General features: G+C 42.1%; 1 protein-coding gene and 1 long non-coding RNA gene across 34 annotated transcripts in view; one reads left to right on the top strand and one right to left on the bottom strand.

The window, feature by feature from the left end:
* NRXN3 (neurexin 3) overlaps nt 1–20,749 on the top strand; it is a 1,187,696-nt gene that overhangs the window by 1,030,447 nt on the left and 136,500 nt on the right. The gene's annotated exons all lie outside the window — the stretch shown is intronic.
* Nucleotides 11,542–13,382, bottom strand: LOC310681445. Its single transcript, XR_014513281.1, has 2 exons — nt 13,307–13,382; nt 11,542–11,873 (listed from the first exon to the last, which is right to left on the bottom strand). It is a non-coding gene; the product is annotated as an uncharacterized lncRNA (long non-coding RNA).

The raw sequence follows: 20,749 nt of genomic DNA on the forward strand, positions 1-20,749 counted from the left end.
GTCCTAGTATGCTTGGCTGCTCCTTTCCGTTGTATAGTAAACTTCAGAAGAGCATGATCACTTGCGCCTAATGATCCTTCCACTTCTACCCCATTAACCAGGTCATCGACATTGGTTAGGACCAGATCTAAAATGGCTGTTCCTCTTGTTGCTTCTCCCACTTTCTGGACAATGAAGTTGTCTGCAAGGCCAGTGAGGAATCTGTTTGACCTTATGCTCTTGGCTGAGTTTGACCTCCAACAAATATCTGGGTAATTGAAGTCCCCCATTACTACTATCTCCCTTCCTTTTGCATGCTTGGCCATCTGTTCCAGGAATGCATCATCTATGTCCTCCGTTTGGCTTGGGGATCTATAGTAAACTCCCACAATGAGGTCACTATTATTCTTCTCTCCCTTAATTTTGACCCAAATGCTCTCACTTTGGCTTTGAGGTTCTAAATCTTGGATCTCTTCACAGGTATACACATCCCTGACATATAACGCCACTCCTCCTCCTTTCTTGTCTGGTCTGTTTCTCTGAAATAGATTGTATCCCTCCATTTTTACATTCCAATCGTGGGACTTATCCCACCAGGTTGATGCCGCAAAGGACTTATTTACATTCCATTCCTTTGTACACAGGGATACACAATGCAACCTCATGTAATTTAAATGGCTTGGTAAGGGTGGGAACACCCGAAATATATGGATAATTAGAAGTTCAAACAAGCAGGGGTGCTAGTTACATAGGGCTATTTTAAACTGCGGCTACATAGTAGTGTATGGTGAATGTGGATAATCAAACAATTTGGATAATTTAAACTGGAACACTACAGTCTGCTGTTTCAGTTTCTGGGTTTTGTGAATATAGCCAGGTAATTAAAGAGCCTCTAGACATTTCAGTGAATGTTCATGAATAACCCCAAAGTAATTTATTTTCAGTAGAGTTTGGCGAACTGCTAATTCTACAAAGATGCTTCAAACACAAAGCGATTACAAATGTTTCAAAAGTGACGGGTTAAGCAGAACATTAAAGAGAGTCACAAGCAGAATTAGAATTTACCATGTAGAGACAATCTCTACAATGACCCTTAAAACAGCTGATGAGTCTTGGTAGAACCCCGTACCTGAATCTTCAATGCTGGTTTTATCCCTATTAAGCATTTTCAGTGTGATTAATGGTTTCACTCATACAATAGCCATTGCAAGAATGAATCTGTGTCACATGCATCCGCTGCCTTAAATGTCACATGGCTTAAACTACTAGCATCTATTTTATCCTAATGCCACTGAGTGAGCTTTCTGGTCTTGTGAAAATGCTTAAATGAGGAACCTCTGAGTGAGTAGAAGAGAATAATGGGGCTCAGCCACTCATTCCAAGACAGAAGAAGACCCAGAGATGGGGGAGTAACAACAGCGAAGGGACAGATAGTTTTAAATAATGGGAGGGCCTATTAACTTCTGGAAGATATGCCTGTGGAGCATAACTTGTGACTGCAGAACAGTCGTTGGCTGTGTGTGTCCATTGTCCCAGAGGAACAATCATGGATTCTTTAGCTGAGATTCCTGCAGTGCACAGAGTTGGTCTAGATGACCCAACTCTAAGATTCTATGATTCTAATGATTATTTTTATATATGTGCTCCCGACAGACATTAGTAACAGTAATGGGGAAATGCATGGATCAAAAATAGCAACGCAATTGAAGCAGATGACTATATGCGTGTCTCTCACCTGTTCTCATATTGCCCTCCCGTGTGAGAATTCATGCAACACCCATGTGGTCTGAGAATAAAGTGGAATAACTTGTAGTCTTCCTAGTAGTGAGTGCTTTCTCCAAGATTGCTTGGTGATTTGGAGAATGTTGTCTCATCTACGAACTACATTCCTGATGGGTGCTAATAGAAGCCACTGAAGCCTCTTTCTGGCATGCTTTTATTGCAGCAAAGACTCATGTTTTGGACATTTCACTATAAAAAAGGACATTTTTTTAATAAAAAAAAAACACCCCTGAATCTTCAAGTAAGGAAAGAATCCAAGATGGTTAGAAGTGTTGAAAATAAATCTCTTGCCTTGACCTGGACATAAGATAGGTACCTAGGTTTCAATTACTTCTGAGACAGGAGGCTCCCTCACCCCTTTCTGTCTTGCTCTGTTTACTTACAAAATACACCTGGGGCTTTGCCAGAAATGGAATGTACATTAATGTGAACTTCACATTCTGTATGTTTATTCATCCATTGGATCCCTGAGCATCCTTCAGAGCAGTAGGAAGATTGTATAAAGAGGTGAGGGAGGGAGGGGTTGGACAGAGCTCTAGTGGAAACCAAACCACCTGTAATAATTAGTGTTGTGCTTCAGAGAAGCTGTTTACCTTTTAAAGAAACACTTGCTTTCAAAACTTGTATTTAGTTTTTTAAAAAGACACCCAAAAAAACCATACTCTGTAGGGAGTCATCCTGCTTCATCTGACTCCATCACAACCAGTTAGCCATGCTAGCAAAGAAAGTGATGCTGTTATTAATTAGTTAATTGGCCCAGTTTTCCACAAGGTGGTAAGAAAGGGACCATGGCACAGTTGCAGATCAGCAGGCAGAAGGCTTCAGGTTCTATCACTGACATCTCCAGTTAACAAGATGTTCCAGGTCATGGGAAAGTCCTCTGCAAAAGACTTGAGAACTGTTGCCAGTTGAAGAAGACAGTACTAGGCTATACTGAAAGTCATCAGACCTGATGTAAGGTCCTAAACCTGTATATGGACTAGGGAAGCCTGACTAATTAGAACCTTGTGAATTCCCATGGGAACACAGCAATCCTTCAGAACTTAATAACCCTTTGAATTTTGCACTTCTCTCAAAATGTTGTGGTGCAGCTCTGGGCTAAAAAATAAAATAAAATAAAATACACCTGAAAAGGTATGTTTTGCAAGAAAAACAAATGTAGAATTGTTAAGGAAAATCTGCTAAAATAATGCTTAAATGTGGCTTTCTATGTAGTTTTTAAAAAGCATTTACTGCCTATGATGTAATGCTTGAGTCATCTCTAATTGCTGGACCAAGACACACCAAACACTCCTCTGGAGCTGCACATTATGGGGATATTTTGCTATGGTATATAAAACATATTTTGTGCCATTTGTCTTCATTACTGATGTGACTGACGAACTCCTGATAAGCTTCCAAGGGACTCCAGTCACTGGATTATGGAATTCATGCCATGGTGAACATAGGAACACAGAAAGCTGTCATACTGACTCAAAGCATTGCCCATTTAGTTCCATATTGATTACACTTCCTCCAGATTGCTGGCAGGGATCACTCCCAGCCCTGACTGAAGATGCCAGGGACTGAACCTGCCCCTTTGCATATAATATATGTGCTCTCTCATTGAACTTCTGCCTGCAGGCAAGCAATATTATGTAAAACTGTGGCCTTCCAGATGTTGTTGAGTTATAATCCCCATCATCCTTGATCATTAGCTACATTGAGTGGAGCTAAAAGGTTGGAGTCCAACATCTGGAGAGCCATAGCTTCCCCATCCCTGGCATAAAGGCATTTACAGAGCAAATATTTGAAAGGATTCATGTGAACGAACCAAACTGCATATTGTAGAGGAAAGCAGAAACCTTCCAGGGTCATTGCCAGTCTGGAGAAAGTTCCTTCCCAATCCCAATTATATTGATCACTCAAGGGATCCAAGGGAAACTAAACTAAAGCATGCTTACTGGAATGGAAGTCCAGCATGGCTTATTCCCTAATAAGTTTGTTTAGGATTGGGTTCACTCCATACCTCTCCACTCCCAAGATATTGTCCAAGGGCGTGACCTGAAAAGCAAATAATACATTCTTCTTCTTTGGTGATCACTCAAAGCCGTGTAAGATTGTCTTCCATAAACATGGTTTTAACAGTGAGTCCGTAAGTGACTGTGGAGGCCAGTTCTGGATCCACACGTCCTTCCACAGTGGGGACATAGGTTTCCAGGCGGGAGTTGATCACAGTGAGGGTTTGCCAAGCATGCCTTCCTCTTAGTACGCTTCTCCCTCTCGTCATGAGTTCAACCATCTTCAAAGTCCATGACACCTTTGGAGTGCTCACAGGCCAGTGTTTCCCAGTTGCCGGTGTTTATACTACATTTTTTTTAGATTTGCCTTGAGAGAGTCTTTAAACCTCTTTTGTTGATCACCAGCATTACACTTTCCATTTTTAAGTTCAGAATAGAGTACAGTAGCACTTTGGCTTATGTTACCCACAGGTAAAGTAAACTTTGGGTTGCGAAAGCGGCAAACCCGGAAGTGTTTTGCTGCGCACGCATGCGCAGAAGCGCTCTACCGCACCATGCGCATGCACAGAAGTGGTCCCTCCAGTTGCGGAAACCTCAGGATCCGACCAGAGCTCTGGAACGGATCCCGTCTGCAACCGGAGGCACCACTGTAGTTGCTTTGGAAGACGATAATCAGGCATCCACACAACATGACCAGTCCAACGAAGTTGATGTTGAAGAATCATTGCTTTGACACTGGTAATCTTTGCTTCTTCCAGTTACATGTAGGTAGCCGTGTTGGTCTGCTGTAGTCAAAACAAAATAATCCAAAAAATAATTGGCTGATAGGTGTGGTAAACCATTGGATTCTTATCTCATTATACATGAGAAAGCTGTTTTTAGCCATCTTACCCCTTGCTTTTTCCTGTAAGACCAATTGAAGTCGTTAACAGTCGTCAACAGGTTTGCCACACCTATCAGCCAATCACCCATTCCCACCACCCTTCTGAGTAATACCCCTCCCCACCCTCTCACTATATATAAAGGTCTGGTGACTTCTGCTCTAGTGTATCTGAAGAAGTGTGCATGCACATGAAAGATCATACCAACAACAAACATAGTTGGTTTCTAAGGTGCTACTGGAAGGAATTTTTTCATTTTGCTTCTTCCAGTACACTGCCATTAGTTTGCCTGTCTTCCCAAGTGATGCAACAATGAGGTTGAAGTTCCGAGACAATGTCCCATCCAGGCACTGACCAGACATAAGTATGGTTGATTCCTAGATGGAACACTACCCCATTTGTGGAATTTTATGAAAGGCAGGTGGGATATAAATGCAAAAGTAAATAGCATAAACATCCCCCTCTCCAGCTAGCAATTTTAAATCAGGTGCCCAGGAGCAAGCGGGAGCAAGCCTCAGCATTGTGAAGGAAGTGTCTGTTCTTTGCAGCTCAAAAACTGGGGTCAAATGCTGCTACAAACCAGACAGCAAAGATTCATGGAGTTTGAACTGCATTGAATTCTAATTTCCTTGAAGATGTCTCCTTTTTCGTCCAGCTCTTGTTCACTTCACGCCTTCCTCTTTTATCTCTTTTTCCAAAAGAGTTGTATTTTATACAATGGTTAGTCCATTTCTTAGAGCATCTTCCCACTTGGGGGTGCCGTGGGGAGGTTGTTTCTTTTCTTCTTGACTTCCTTTTTTATTTTTTTAATTCTATTTAGTTTTTTTTTATCAGCCAGCATTCTCCATTCTTCCCTCCTCTGTGATTTCCCAGACATGAGATAAATAGCCTTGTATCTTACAAGCTAAATACAATTACTGCTATCAAAACCAGAGCCTTTCTCTCCTTGTAAATGTCTCTTGGAAGCTGATAAGCTGTTCAAGGCAAACTACGGGCTTCTGCTTAATCCTGAGATTAAACATAACCACCCAGAAGACAGCAAAAGATAATATTTGTGGGGGGAGGGGTTGAAGGGGAAAGTGAGATTCTCTCCTAAGATATGAGGAGAGGACATACAGACGACTCAAGGTTATTTGTAAAGGAATTAGCCAAAACTCAGAAGAGCATGAGATTATGATGGGGCTATTTCATCTGATAATGCCTAGGCTGTTGTAGATCCTAAAGATGAGATTTAGCAGAGAGACCTTTGAGACCAAATAAGAGAGCTGGGGAAGAGAGATGTATATGTATAGAATTGTGACTAGTCATTGGGGGAACTGATTCCACCAAACAGATCACAGTGGAGTTGCTAGGCAGAATGTAGACTGATCCATGGACTTCGCCATTCATGTTATTGCTTCAGATGTGACAGTGACGAGGTTTGTGAAAACTGAAGAAGTGTCAGTTGTCAAGAATAAAGGATTTAAGTCCACCCTGCATCTATTATCAAAGACCAGTTTCTGGTGCAATATCACAAACATATACACCCCCTCGGCTTTTGAGCATGATTTTAGGGTTCTGGTGCTAATGCGTGTACCTTTGCTTTTATTAGTGGCTTGGTTGTTTATTTCAATTGGCTTTGTGTTTTTACGGTTGCTTTAGTATAAAGCTTGTTTGCCACTTTGAAAATCTTATTACATTTATTTGCTACATTTTAAAATAAATATGAGTCATCCTTCAATCTGAAAAGGGTGATGTGAATAATCATAAGAAACAAGGAAAGGATGGCTATTTTCGCTTGTGTGTGTGTGTGTTTTTAATCCATGGGGATTCTGATCGGCATTTGTCATGGGTGGCATGATAGAATGGTATTTATTAAGGAATATGAAATGCAAAATAGCTTGATTTTGAGCATGGCATGCCACAGATGCTTCTGTTACCTTTCAATCCATCACTAGCGTTGTATGAGGATTGCCCCATTTTAAGGAAGGCTTTGGGGAAATTCAAGAAACAGAATGTAACATGTATGCATACAACTTTATATGCACTTACCTAGGGATACAATGAGTTCAGCAGGACATTTGTACTATAAATATCCCTTCTGGCACAGTGAACCAGTTGGCTTTACTTGTACCATCTCCTTCTACCACAATGTATGCAAGATAATGAGGCACCTATCATCAGGCTAGATTTCTGTGTTACTTTAATCTTGAAAGGGAAAAACAGGGTTGCCATCATACAAATGGTTTACATGTCCCATATCATGAATTACATGGTCCAGTTGGGTGCATAGACTTTCAGCCCTACCCTCAGTACAGTATTGATGAAAGGAAAATGGGCAAACCAGTCTAGTCTTGACTAATGGCATCTGTTAAGAACTGATAACATTTTAGTCTATTCCAAGCGTCGTTTTCAGGGAATTGGCTAGATTCTAGTCTCTTTAAACTCCCGCTGCTCTTTATGGCATCTGTATTAGAGTCTATGAAGTGACCTTAACTTTGAATTTCCGTCAGTGTTGTGGGCAGTATGAGAAGATCCCTGATGGTGCTTTTTCATAGCTGGTGTTTTCACTGATTAATTTTTCATCTTTTACTCATTTTGTGGGACTTAAACGAGCCCTCAAATGCTTCCCAGCCATGTGGATCGGAGACTGACAGCCTCTCTTCAGACACATTGACTGCATCTTATAAGAAGCTCAAAATAAATTAAAAGACGGAGTTAATAAAACAGCATTGGGGGAACGCCTGTTTTAGAAGATGGTGCTGTAGCATATGTTGAAAGATCTGCCAAGAGGAATGATTAAAGCATGACAAGTTGATGAAATCAAGAGCTGATTGTAGCTTGTCACTCCGGGGTTAGAATGTGTGCATCAAATTTATGAAAGCTAAATCGAAACACAAACATGATTGGGTAGCACATGTACATACAGTCACTTCTTCCCAGATGCACTGAGAAACTTCTGCAAATGTAGTTTGTATGCACGTACACAGGGCATATGTGCATGAGAACACCACCTTTGCAAATCTTAGTAGGTTTGGGTCTTGGCAGTGCCTGAATGAATCACGCTGCCTGAGAACCACATCTGTGGCACCTTGGGACTCATGATGTAAGAAATATAAATATAGAAACAACAACACCAAAGCCAGGGACTGTAGCTCATTGGTAAAACGTGTGCAGTGCATGCAAAGGGCACTGTCATCTCCACTCAAGAAAAAAGGATCAGGGAGCAGGTACAGGAGCAAGTTGCTACAACCAGAGAACACCTTCTGCTCACACTGCAGGCCTTCCTTACCCCATGCCCCCAAACCAGAATCTGGTCTGGGTTTTCCCCCAACCCACTGGTGCATGTTCCATTCATGCAATGACTTTGTTGGATTCAACCTAATCTAATTAAAACCAGAATTTAAAAAAATACAGTACTCATCACTACTCCAGCACATGGGCTCTAAAATTAGCTACAGCAACTGCAAAAAGTGTACTGTGCAAAATCTGGAAACAGAAAGAAGCAGAACAATAAGAGTATTTCTGATGCTTTGGTTTCACTTCAGAAACAAGAGCAGCTCATCCAGAACAAAAAAAACAACCTAGGGAGATACTTGGATGAAGAGAATTTTGGAACCATCCCCCAATCCACTTATATGGCATATGTCAATAATTCTATCTCACTCTAAAAATAAGTCCCATTTTATGTGTTCTTGAATCTTTGGTTTTCCAGGCATAATTTGAATAAATAATTCTTTTTTTCCTCCCTTTTGCTCCTTGCCATCAGGAGTTCAACAATCGCATTTGTGTAGGTTGCCACAGTTGAGGAAAAGAGAGTTGGGGTGGGGGAGAGAGAGAGAATGAACAAGGAAGGGAAAATCTGTTCATGTGGTGGGGAAACATGACTGATACACTGACCACATAGCATGTGATGCAGTTCTGTGCATTGTCAATGTGAACTGTCCCCCCCCCCCACTTCTTTTAAGGGGAAAGGATGACATGAATTGTTGATGCACATGGCCATGTAACATTACATTATAGGCATTGTGGGAACCGGTGATGTCATTCATCCTGTTTCCACAGATACATTTCTTCCTACTTTAGCAATGTGAGATTAATTATTACCGGTTCACCTGCAGATCATCTTATGACGTTTTCATGCTGTTGACTGCAAACCTTATGTGATGATGGGGGGTGTTATGGCAGAGATGGAGAAGCAGCCTATGTGGATCATTGCGCAGTGGGAAAATTGTGCATGACAGTTCAGCTCAGAGAACCTCCGGGTACTAATATTGCTACATTTTTCTGTCAGGTTACTTCTGTTTCAGTTTTCTGGTCAAATGGAATAATAACAAATATTCTGAAGACACACACACATACCCCTCCACGGATGTGCATGTGTGTGTGCGCGCACACACACACAAACAATAAACAGCTGGCCAGAGGGCTTGGCAGCTTGAGCAATAACTTTGTGTTTTCCAGACCCACTGCCTGCAGATAGAACAGTGCCAGCTGCAATCCCAGCCCAGCCCAGATGACGTGCAGTGGTGACAGAAGGAGCTTAGACACACATGTCAGCATTTCCTTTGCTCAAAGAAAGGCTTCAGAAAACACAAAGCCATTCGGATGGAACAATATGCTTTTGTTTAAAAGGAAGAGGGTCAGTTGTTGGAGAGCGCTCTGTCCTAGGTTCATGATCTCGCTGCAGGATTTGGGAAACAACTGAGCTCTGAATTCAGTAGTCAAGAACTGAGGGTAGGGGGCCAACTGTTCAAAATTATGGGAGAAGTCTTCTTGAGCGTGCATACTTTGCCCACAATAATCTAAGAATGTAGGAGGCAAAGGGGCAGCACATCCTGTTTCTCCACCCAACACGGAACAAGAATGTGGCACGCCACAACACCAAAGCCTCCCTTACCTGTGGCGATGACCATGGAGGTTTCCGGTGAGATCTTGATGAAAACTGGCACCGTTTCTCCCATGATGGCAGAGTGCCCATGGGGGTGTCAGATCTTTGGCTTTCACCACCCAGGTTGGCTGCTTCACCTTGCCTAATGGCTGAGCTGGCCCTGAGGAGGGGCAGGGCTGTGTGTGCTGGTCCAGGCCCCACACTGACCTTGCTATGTTGACCAGTAAGATCTGAAAGGGGTTTGCAAGTAGATTTTCCTGTATGTACTACACTGGGAGAGCTAGTGTAGTGTAGTGGTTAAGAGCAGTGGACTCGTAATCTGGTGAACCGGGTTTGATTCCCCGCTCCTCCACATGCAGCTGCTGGATGACCTTGGGCCAATCACACTTCTCTGAAGTCTCTCAGCTTCACTCACCTCACAGAGTGTTTGTTGTGGGGGAGGAAGGGAAAGGAGATTTTTAGCTGCTTTGAGATTCTCCGGGTAGTGATAAAGCGGGATATCAAATCCAAACTCTTATTTATTATTATTATTAAATTTGTATAGTGCCCTTCATCTGCAGGTCAGAATGTGGTTCACAGCATAAAAAAAAAAAAATGAGAACGCAAAACACGAAGAAGGGCCTCCATGATTGCAGGCTCCGGGTCAGTTCATAAGGGGAGAGGCAGCCCTTACAAGCTCCCTCCAAAATCAGGAATCTTATGCACTATGAGTTTTGTCATGCCTAAAGAGAACTGTTATCCCCCATATGTTTTATGCAACTTTTGACACCTTCCAATGAATAACACCATTTTTTGCAGACAGCCCCTGTTTACTCCATTGTAGCCAAAATGGAATTATAATTCTAACAATAAAAATACCACCCTACTCTACTCTGTACATATCCTATTTCATAGCTATGGTGCCAGTCAGAGACACCAGCCCATAGTGGACACTATCAAATGAGGACCTGATTTACCTATCCTGTTTTTTAAAGCAATGATTCAGTAATGTCTCTATGATTTTTTTAAAAAAATATTAATTTACAAAGGCAGATGGGTTGTTTTAACTTCCTCTTCTCCACCTGTCCCTGGCAATAAACTGGCTTAATTTTAATAAGCAACAAAACACCTTTGATTAAATTGTAATTAAACAGCACTTCTTTTACAGTTCCTGATCTGATTGGCTGCTTTCCCTCTATGTCAATTCCAGGTTGTTGTTTTAAGTTTAGCTGGATTTAACTTGTCCAAAAGAAAACGGGTATATTATACAAATACTCTTTCAATTAATCCCTTTCCTGCTTCATAGGCACTATGAAACTTTGGTTGGTGTTGGTACCTGGCTTGTTCAGACTAGATCAGGAGGAGGGCCAGCGGAACAAGCAGAAGACCCACTAGACATGGGCCCTGCCACTAAGCCAGAGACTCCTGATCTGGGTTCCCCTGAGGAACTGACACATTCACCATGAAGGCCCTATGTCTCCCAGTGCCCGTTCCTGAACACACACAATGCACCCACAATGCATCTGGCTACAGGCCAGATGAATCTTTCTGACTTACTTCCCAGAAAGGAGAAGGAACAATTGAGAGGTAGATAGGGCAACTTCTTCTTGTTGGAAGAAGTTGTCAGCTTAGAGCTGTCCAAGGTCCTGCTGTACCAGAATTAGCACATTGCCTCCTTACCTTGTTGATGGCCTGATTATGGCTGTCATCCTTTTTGACACCTGGGTTTAAGCTGCAGGAACACCCTTTTGACCTGTGAGCTGCCACTCAAGCTCAGGGCACTCAAATATTATGGAGTGTAGAATGTGAGGATTAGGTAGTGGGTAGTGTTTTTGGACACAGAACAGGGAGACTCGGATTCAAGTAGTTACTCAGCCATGAAGCCTACTGTTGCCTTTAGTCTGGTCCCTAACTTGTGGTTCACAGCCAGCAAAAATTCTTAAGCATCCTTCTAAAGTTACCAGTATAGATGTTTTACACTACAGAATCTGGAATGTTGTACATTTTGTGCCAGAGAACTTAAAGGAAAGATTCAGCAGAAAAGTAGAAGTTAAGAAGTAGGATGGTTTTTGTAATCATAAAGGTTTCTTGAGGCCAGGAGAAACTTAGGGACAAGTGCACCTGGGTGATCACAGGACTAACTTTAGTTGACTTTCTTTTCTCACTCCACTGCAGTCTTGCCTGCTAATTCTGTCTCTTGTTCCTGGTGCTTTTTAGTGCCCATGTTATCTTTTGTTCCAAAGCCTGTGGGTTGAGGTAGCCTCGGTGTGAAGTTCAGCTCTTGACAATAAAAGCATCACAATGAGAGGAATGAAAGACGAAGGCGAGGCTTAAAGGAAATGGCAGGATCAGAAGGAAAGAGGAGGTCAAGGTCATCGTGGACTAGAGGAAATGAGAGGACAGAAAAGAAAAGCTGAACCAGAATAGCAAGTTCTCTAACTTTTTCAAACAAGGAATGCAGTGAGAAGAAGGACAAATACTTGGGAACTGAAGCAAACCTGAATAATGAAAATAGTTTTCTCTTCTGTTCAAGTCCCTTAATGATGCTTTTTCAGTGGGGAAACTGAAGCACAAGTAGGTTACCTTGATAGGTCTGTGCAAAAGTTAGGAAAGAAATCAGACGGCCAGGCAATTTCTTGCAAGGCTAGCTGTACTTAGTTGATGCCTCTCTGTGTTTATGGGCTTTTCCTTTAATTTTCAAATGGACTACTCTGTGGGCAGACTAAAAACAGCTTTAACACAAATTATTCTTTGCAGGGAATAACAAACCTAGCAACATTATCAAGGAAAACCTGAAAACACAGTACAGTGTTCCAGGATGCACTGACGACGACGATGATGATGATTTCAATTTATATACCACACTTTATTCAAAGAAATCTGACATATTTGATTCAGATCGTAAGCTCATGCTAGCTAGTATAGAATTACGACAGCTGGGAAGTTTCTTACGACATCCCTGCTTCTACTAGTGAACCACTGAGGAGTGGAAGCAGCAGCACCCATCTTCAGATTTATGCTCACAGTGGACTTATGGTACATTATCACCACCCCTTAAAGTTTTGCAGTAATAGTGTTCAAGATTTGACTAGTCTGGGATAAGTGCTGAAGCCATAGGAGTTTGGCTTGGCTGGGCAAAACAGCAGTTTTTATGGTCTGCTCTTACACAGCCCCTTCATCTCTCTCATTTGTAATTTCCTGACAGTGAACTGAGCGCCTTCTTTTTCAGGGGATTACCTGCCCCTCCTTTTGGGGAGGCACATTCATGTGACTTTCATGAAGTACAGTATGACGTAGTGGTTAGAGTGGTCAGACCAGGACCTGGGAGACCAGGGTTCAAATCTCCACTCTCAGTCTAACCTACCTCACAGAACCATGTACACCACCTTGAACTCCATGAAGGAAAAGATGGGATATAAATACAATAAAATAAGTAAATAAGGAAGTTTTGGGCACATTTCCTGCTTCTGGTATTCTGAAAAGTTACTGGAAACTTCAATAAATTTTGCCTGACTCTTGTCTTTGGAGGCTTTCTGCTTTCACCCCTCCCCCCACCCAATGGCTGGGGTGGGGTGAGGGGATGGCCAAAAATATTGGTTCAGCACTATGATGTTCCTAACTGCCTCAACATCCCATTATGCCCACTCGTGCACTAGCCAGCCACGATATGGGGGAATGGTAGTAGGTTAGTGGTAGGGCATCTTCCCAAGTTTCTATGCTGACGTGTTGATCCTGAGATGCACGGCAGGGAGAGGGGGAGATCATTATTCAGCTATCAAGGCATTTAGGCATTGATTGATCCATGGTGAAATCACCTTTTAAAAGGCAGATGGCCACCACCTGGCACAGGGCTTGCAAATCTGTTGTCCAAAGAGCCTAGCAACAAGCTGGTTCTTGCAAGGAACATCATTATGACATCAGATGATTGATAGGTGGGTTGTCCTGCCCACCTGTCAGAGTTGGCCTGTGGAGGTGGCAGAAGATTAGCATCTGGCCTGTCAGGCCAAACAAATCCCTTGTCTCAACTTACCCAAAACTAATAGCGCCCCAGTTGTAGAATACTCCCCCTACAGTAGATAGGTTCGCTTGGTACCTATTTTCTTCTCATTTTTCCTCTGCTTTTTCGATGTCGTTTTAATCCTTCTGACTGTTTTATGTTGCTTTTATAATCTTTTAGCATTTATTTATTTTTTGTTATTTACATTTTAATGTATTGGGGTTTTTTCTAAGCCACTTCAGGGAATATGATTGAAGGGTGGTATTAAAAATACTTAAGAGTATCTTTTAGAAATAAATATTAGTCACAATTTCTCTTTTAAAAACATGTCTTTTACGTCACAGTGAAGCATTACTTTTGTTTTCTTGGATGCCAAATTGCACTGCCTGTCTTGATAATTTAGAACAGATGTGTGTGTGTGTTTTGTGCAGCATTCTTATTAGCATCTTCAAGAAGAAGAGAGCACATCAGATTGTATTCATATTCCCACCTGGAAGCAAATGCCCAGTGCAATTTACTGGAACTTTTGAGCCATTCTGCTCCACTTTTAACAGCGGTAAAAGTGTTCGGCCCAAGATGCAACGTCTGTCAGTGTCTGAATTGTTCTTTTATTTCTGTGGTCTGAGAACCCATTTTGGCTTAGAAACTGGCTGCATGAACTAAAGTCTGGATTGAGATCGTCTGAGTTTTTGTTTAAAGGGGCAGGGAGGGAAGAAAGAAGACACTCCGTTTAGCTGTGCAGGAGAAAAATCTTTGTGAAATGCTGAATGAGAAAAAAATAATACGAGTGGTGAGAGTTGGAAAATGCTAACAGAGTGAGACCAGCTGAAGTGGGTTAGGATGGGGCAGAGTATCCCTCCATCAGCAGAGAGCAGTTCTGTCTGTGATGCTCACACCAATGAAACCTGGGTGCTGAAAGTTATTAGGAGACCCCCCCCCCCACAGGGACCATTTCCAGCACCCTTAACAGACTTCAGTTTCCAGGATTATTTGAGGGAAGCCATGGCCGTTAACATAGGGTACAATTGCTTTAAACCTATGGTATGGATGTGGCCTTAGAGCCAGGCCCAGTGGCAGAGTTTCATGCTCCAGCACCAGGGGGTGGAGAGCAGGCCGGGGCAGGGCTGGCACATGTCCTGGGGTGTGGCGCACCACCTGTAGGGGGCGTGGTGCACCACCCACAGGGGTATGGCGTGCATCCTGGGGGCGGCGCACGCTGCTTGCAGGGCCATAGCATCCAGTGTGGGCGGGGGGGCAGCTACAATGGAACCCCACCGGGATTGCGCTGCCGGGGGCGGTGCGCTCCCCATGTACTCCTCTTCCTCCGCCAGTGGCCTAGCCAGCATAGATTTCACAGGTGAAATGAACAGGTCTTTCTTTGCCCTCTTGCATTCTCATATTGCTTTTATCCATGTTAGCAAAGGGGATGTGCATACCTTTGCTGGGTCTATCTTCTATTTAGCTTCTTGCTGGAATTTTAGAAAATATGTTTGCTTTGTGACTCAAACAAAAGATCTTCACCCTTTAACGTTTGGTGTCACACACTTTCCTGGCCAATATGCACATATAATTGCTTGGGCAATCAGTGCAGTATTAGAAGGGATGATTCCTGTGAGCTCATGACTCCTCCGGCACACAGGAAAGGTGATTGCTATTCTGCTGTCAGACCCGGTGGGATATACACCACCAAATTAATGAATTAATTTTCTGGTTTTCAGAAGAGGGACTCTATCGTCTCAAAGTTTACTTTCTTTGACATTACTCCTCTTGTAAGTAGACTCCTCTTAGCAGTTATATACTTAACATTGACTAGGAAAGACACCATATGTACCTGTTCAGAGTCATACTAATTATATGTGTAATGATATACTCTTCATTCAGATGGCTTGGGATATGCAGTTTCTAGAAAAATAGTTGCCGGAACTCACCATGAACACCAGCCACCCTTGTTCTCTTAAAACGGCAATGATGCCCACCTGAGAGGTGCTGGAACTGAGTTTCTGTGAGTTCCCCCTGAAAAAAGCACTAGATCCGATGTGAGAGCATTGAATGTCTGCATTTTGTGCTTCCAATGTGACATCTGGAGAGGAAATTTGTTTGTCACTCTTCTGTTGATATTCATGGGGTATACAAACATTTTATGACCATACATAGGACAGACACACAACTTCCTCCTTCAGTTGTCACACCAGAAGCATAATAAGCAGGGTTATGTGAATCACTTGTGTATCCGTTCCTCATAACTATTATTATTATTATTATTATTATTATCATCATCATCATCATAACTAGTGAATCCTTTCTCCGTGATAATGTTATAATCTGTGGAAGCCTCTTTCCAGCCCTTCACCATATGTAGTTTAAACTTACTGAATTATACTTATCCAATATAAGACAAGATTACTACTTGCAGGAAAGCCTGTGAATTCAGTTTGGTGGTGATAGCAACATTCCTAGATTGATTATTTCTTTCTTCCAAATATAGATCAGGCGAAAGATGGTAGGATGTTTTCAACGGTTATTATTCCTCCATAATGTGTTTTGCATTGAGATACAAATGATGAATATATTACTGGGGGTTGATTATAAGAGGCAAGGAAGTATGTGCAAAGGGGAAAGGGTTTTAAAATCACTTTGGCCACAAGTAGCAAAAATAAATCAGTAGATTATTATTAATGTTTTATGAATGATGAGTCCGGTCTCTGCAGTCTTTCAACTTACATGAGAAGATTCCATTGGTACTTTATTGTATAGACACTTTCCATTAATGTCTCTTCTCTCTGTCAAGAATCAGATTTTGACTCCAAAAAATATAAATGAGGTGTGGGGAACCTTTGGTCCTCAAGACATTGCATCTCTTCCTCCCTAGCCAATGGCCATGCTTGCTGGAGCTGATGGGGGCTGTAGTTCAATAGCATCTTGGAGGGCCAAAGGTTCTCCACACTTGATATACAAATAATCAAATGCTTATTAAAGAGGTGATTATTTCATAGAGCTGTGCTTCAGGGGACAACATATAGCCCAAGGTCATCTAAAGTACTACTGCTATGGCGTTTGTTCTCTAAGATGACCAACCAAACTATCCAATCATTTTATGAACTATGGTTGAATGTAATTTTTCCTGTTTCCTGATAAAGTCTGTGTTGTTTTCATTAAAGATGCTGCATGGAAAATAATAATTTGAAATGCAAAGAATATTTTAATGAATGAGATTTTTGCAACTGGCACAGTTTCCTTCTCTACTGAATATTTTATGTGTACAGTGATAATGAGAAACTTGTCCTTTAACTCAGTCTTGTCCATGAAGTACGGAGACGAGCACATTCTCATGCACATGTTCTTAAAGCTTTCTGAATAATGGTTCAGATAAATGGGGAAAAATAAAGTTAAAAAGGAACATGAAAAGGTGCTAATGCTGCAGTATAAACTTACTTGAATTTTCAGGTGTCATTTGATTTTTCCTAGCATTTTTCCAGGTATGGGATTACTGAAAGTTGCTTTCTGCAAAAAAAGCAAAATAACAATAATAAAACATAAACTTAAACATAAATTTAAAATCAAAATCTTTAAAGATGTGGTAGAGACTAGTTGTGCATTTCCTGGTTTTGAAGAAGGTCTAGGTTTTGACTGAAGCAGGCATTTTGAGTTTTCTTGTAGGGTTTGATACGTTATGCATGTATGCTATACATTTTTCAATGTAAAGTATATTGAATTTAAATTCATGGAATTTAAGCAAAATCTTTTAGTAGCACTCCACTAGACCCCTTGTTCCTTACCTTGTGAATGCATTTTCAAAATCACTGGCTACAATCTCAGATGATGATAATCCTTGTTGACTGGACTTACTGCAAGAAGTTGGGAATGAACAATGGGAAATGAAGTGTTCCGCTTTCATTTTGAGTAGTGTACATGTCCAATCATGAGACTGAAATAGGTGGCAGGGCTGGTGGCAGCAGTTAGGCTTCAATCCCAGACCTTGTGGGAACTGAACTTGAACGCAGCCCTTGAAGCCATTGCTTCAGCTTAGCTCACCTCCTTGCTGGAAGGGAATTCCCAGAATGCGACAGTAATATTCCCACCATTTGAGATTGTCTCCAACAAAGTTTTACTCAGAGTACATCCATTGAAATTAATAGACCTAAGTTAATCATGACAATTAATTTTAATGAGTCTGCTCTGAGTAGGACTAGCGTTGGACGCAAACAAGTAACTATAGCCCTTTTCACGTTTTTCTGCTTGGGTGTTTTTTTTTAATGTTGGGGAAAGCTCATACATGAAAAACTGCCTTGTACAACAGATTTGGACTGCTGGTCCTTCTAGCCCAGTTAAGTCTGGTTATACCAGCAGTACCACTCCAAGGTCTCAGCCACTGGTCCTCAGCCAGCTGCTTGACATCTTTCGCTGGAGATGCCAGAGGATAAAATGAGAATGTCTCCATACACTCTACCACTGGAACTGAGGGGTGGCTTCCCTCTCTTCTGCTGCAACTCAGCACCCACGAAGACCAGTGAGAGATTTACCCAAGATGAGAATTCACAATGATTTATTTGGTCCAGAGTGAGGTTCACTGCCCACTTTTTCCTTTAAGACCTTATTCACTATTTTCTATCTGTTCAAGTCATAAATACTGCCAAAGACCTAATCTCACGAACAATTGATTCTCTTTGGCACCCTAATTTCCACAATTTCTATATAGACGTCTACATTCCCTAATGCATGCACATTTTTTTTTTATAGTATGCTATATATTTCTGCCTATCTAAGCTGGTTTATATAGGTTCAGACTCGGCAGTTTGTTCTTCATCATCATGTTCTTTTTCAGTCCCTCTGCTGCACAGGCCTTGCTGCCAGTTATTATACATATACAAAGACATAACAGAGTGTAGTTTTGGGTCTCCCATCTTCTGACCACTTATAAGGGATGGTCCTGCTGAATGGTCAGTGAAGTGATTCCAAAGTAATTGCATTCTTGATCTCTTTTTTTTATTAGAATTCAAATTATTCTGGCTTGCTGGCTACATCCTTTCAGGTGTATCCGTATGCCTGAGGCAACCTCCTACATGACTAATGCGATTAGAAACATGATTGACAGAACATACTGCCACGATTTTACATTGCCTTTTAAGTCTTAATAGCAGAAGCTATAGGGCAGCGCCAGGTTGACACTGGGCCTGAGGCACAAGTCTAGTAGGAAGTTCAGAGATGTGTCTGCAGTGCTTAATTAACTATTACCTCAAAAGGACCTGCTATGGGTAGCAGTCAGTCCTGCATTTAATGGCACACACCTGCGAAAGTCTTTCATTCCCTCAGATTACAGCCAGAGACCCTGATCAGGGCAAACTTGGAATGAACGTGCTAAGTTGTCTCCCTGGAGCCAGCAGGTCTTTTCACAGCTGACTGTGATCCCTGCCCTTTGCTCCAACCCCACTGCAGAGCTTTCACTTCTTAAATGTCCCGGCAGGAGGATTTAACCTGAATCTTCCACGCTGTAGTCCTGCTCCATGTCTAAATTGAAAGAAACAGATCTGACGTCCAAATGTAAACTGACTGCTAACACAGCTGAAGGCTCAAAATCAGATATGAATCACTGCCACACAAATGCCAGGCAGCTGATCGGAACTGCAGTGCCATTCTGCATGGAGACATTCAGTGAGCACAAAAGCCAAGCTCAAGGCCTGTGTTGAACCTGAGGGACCAGGCTGCAAACATAACTCTTTACATCCCTAGATGGTGAGTCCCTTTGAGCCTTCATATAGGTGATGCAGAAGGTTTTCCATCACTGTGATGATAAGTATGTGGGGTGGGGGGGGGGGGAACTGTACTATTTTAAAAGAGAGGAAGGGAAATGATTCAGCATCTCTTCAGCTGAAGTGCTTTCAGTTCCACTTGCATGTATTTGGAGAATAATAAAATCACAGAACTGTAGAGTTGGAAGGGTCACTGAGGATCATCTATTCCAACTTCCTGAAATGCCAGGATCTCAACTAAAGCAATCCTCACAGGTGCTTAAAAACCTCAATTGAGGGAGAGACCACCACCTTCCAAGGAGGTCTGTTCCACTGACAAACTGCTCTTGCCATCAGAAAGTTCTTCCTGATGTTTAGTCGGAATCTCCTTTTTTGAAACTTGAAGGCCTTGGTTCAGACCCTACACTTCAAAGCAGAAGAAAACAAGCTTGCTCCATCTTCCATTTAACGACCCTTCAGATATTTAAAAATAGCTATCATAGAAACATAGAACCTTAGAGTTGAGAAGAACCCAAGGGTCATCTAGTCCAGCCCTCTGCAATGCAGGAATCTCAGCTAAGGCATCCATGACAGATGACCATCCAACCTTTAAAACCTCCAAGGAAGGAGAGTCCACCATCTCTCGTGGGAATCTGTTCCCTGCCGAACAGCTTTTAGTGTCAGAACGTTTTTCCAAATGTTTAGTCGGAATCTCCTTTCTTGTAACTTGAAGCCATTGCCAGTGTGGTGTAGTGGTTAAGAGCGGTAGACTCGTAATCTGGTGAACTGGCTTCGCGTCCCTGCTCCTCCACATGCAGCTGCTGGGGTGACCTTGGGCTAGTCACACTTCTTTGAAGTCTCTCAGCCTCACTCACCTCACAGAGAGTTTGTTGTGTGGGAGGAAGGGAAAGGAGATTGTTAGCCGCTTTGAGACTCTTTAGGGTAGTGATAAAGCGGGATATCAAATCCAGACTCTTCTCTTCTTCTCTCCTTGAGTCCTACCCTCAAGAAGAAGAGAAAACAAGCATACTTCCTCTTCCATGTGACAGCCCTTAAGACAGTTGAAGATGGCTACCACATCTCTCAGTCTACTCTTATTGCAACTAAACCTACCCAGCTCCCTCAACTGTTTCTCATAAGGCTTGGTTTCCAGACTCTTGATTATCTTGGTTGCCCTCTTCTGCACACATTCCAGCTTGTCAATATCCTTCTTAAATTGTGGTGCCCAGAATTGGACACAGTACTCCCAGTGTAGTTCTGAACTGTAGTTCATCTTTCTTTTGTACCTTCTGAAGTGCTTTCTACTCTAAAGACCCAGGCTGCAACAGTCTTGTTTGCTCTATTTACCGGCAGCAGGAGAACATTGAGAGGCTTCAATGGAGGCCAACAGAACCTTTTCTCCTTCAGGTTCTAAGTTTTGGAGTTTTACTTGCAGGACAAAATCTCCCACTTGCCTTCTGAAGTGGTTTGGCAGATTTATTGGAATTCTCAGCAAAGGGTTAGCACATCAGGAAACAGTAATGAATAATAAAATA

This window comes from Podarcis tiliguerta, assembly GCF_965153285.1.
Source record: "Podarcis tiliguerta genome assembly, chromosome: 1".
Classification (NCBI taxonomy): Eukaryota; Metazoa; Chordata; class Lepidosauria; order Squamata; family Lacertidae; genus Podarcis; species Podarcis tiliguerta.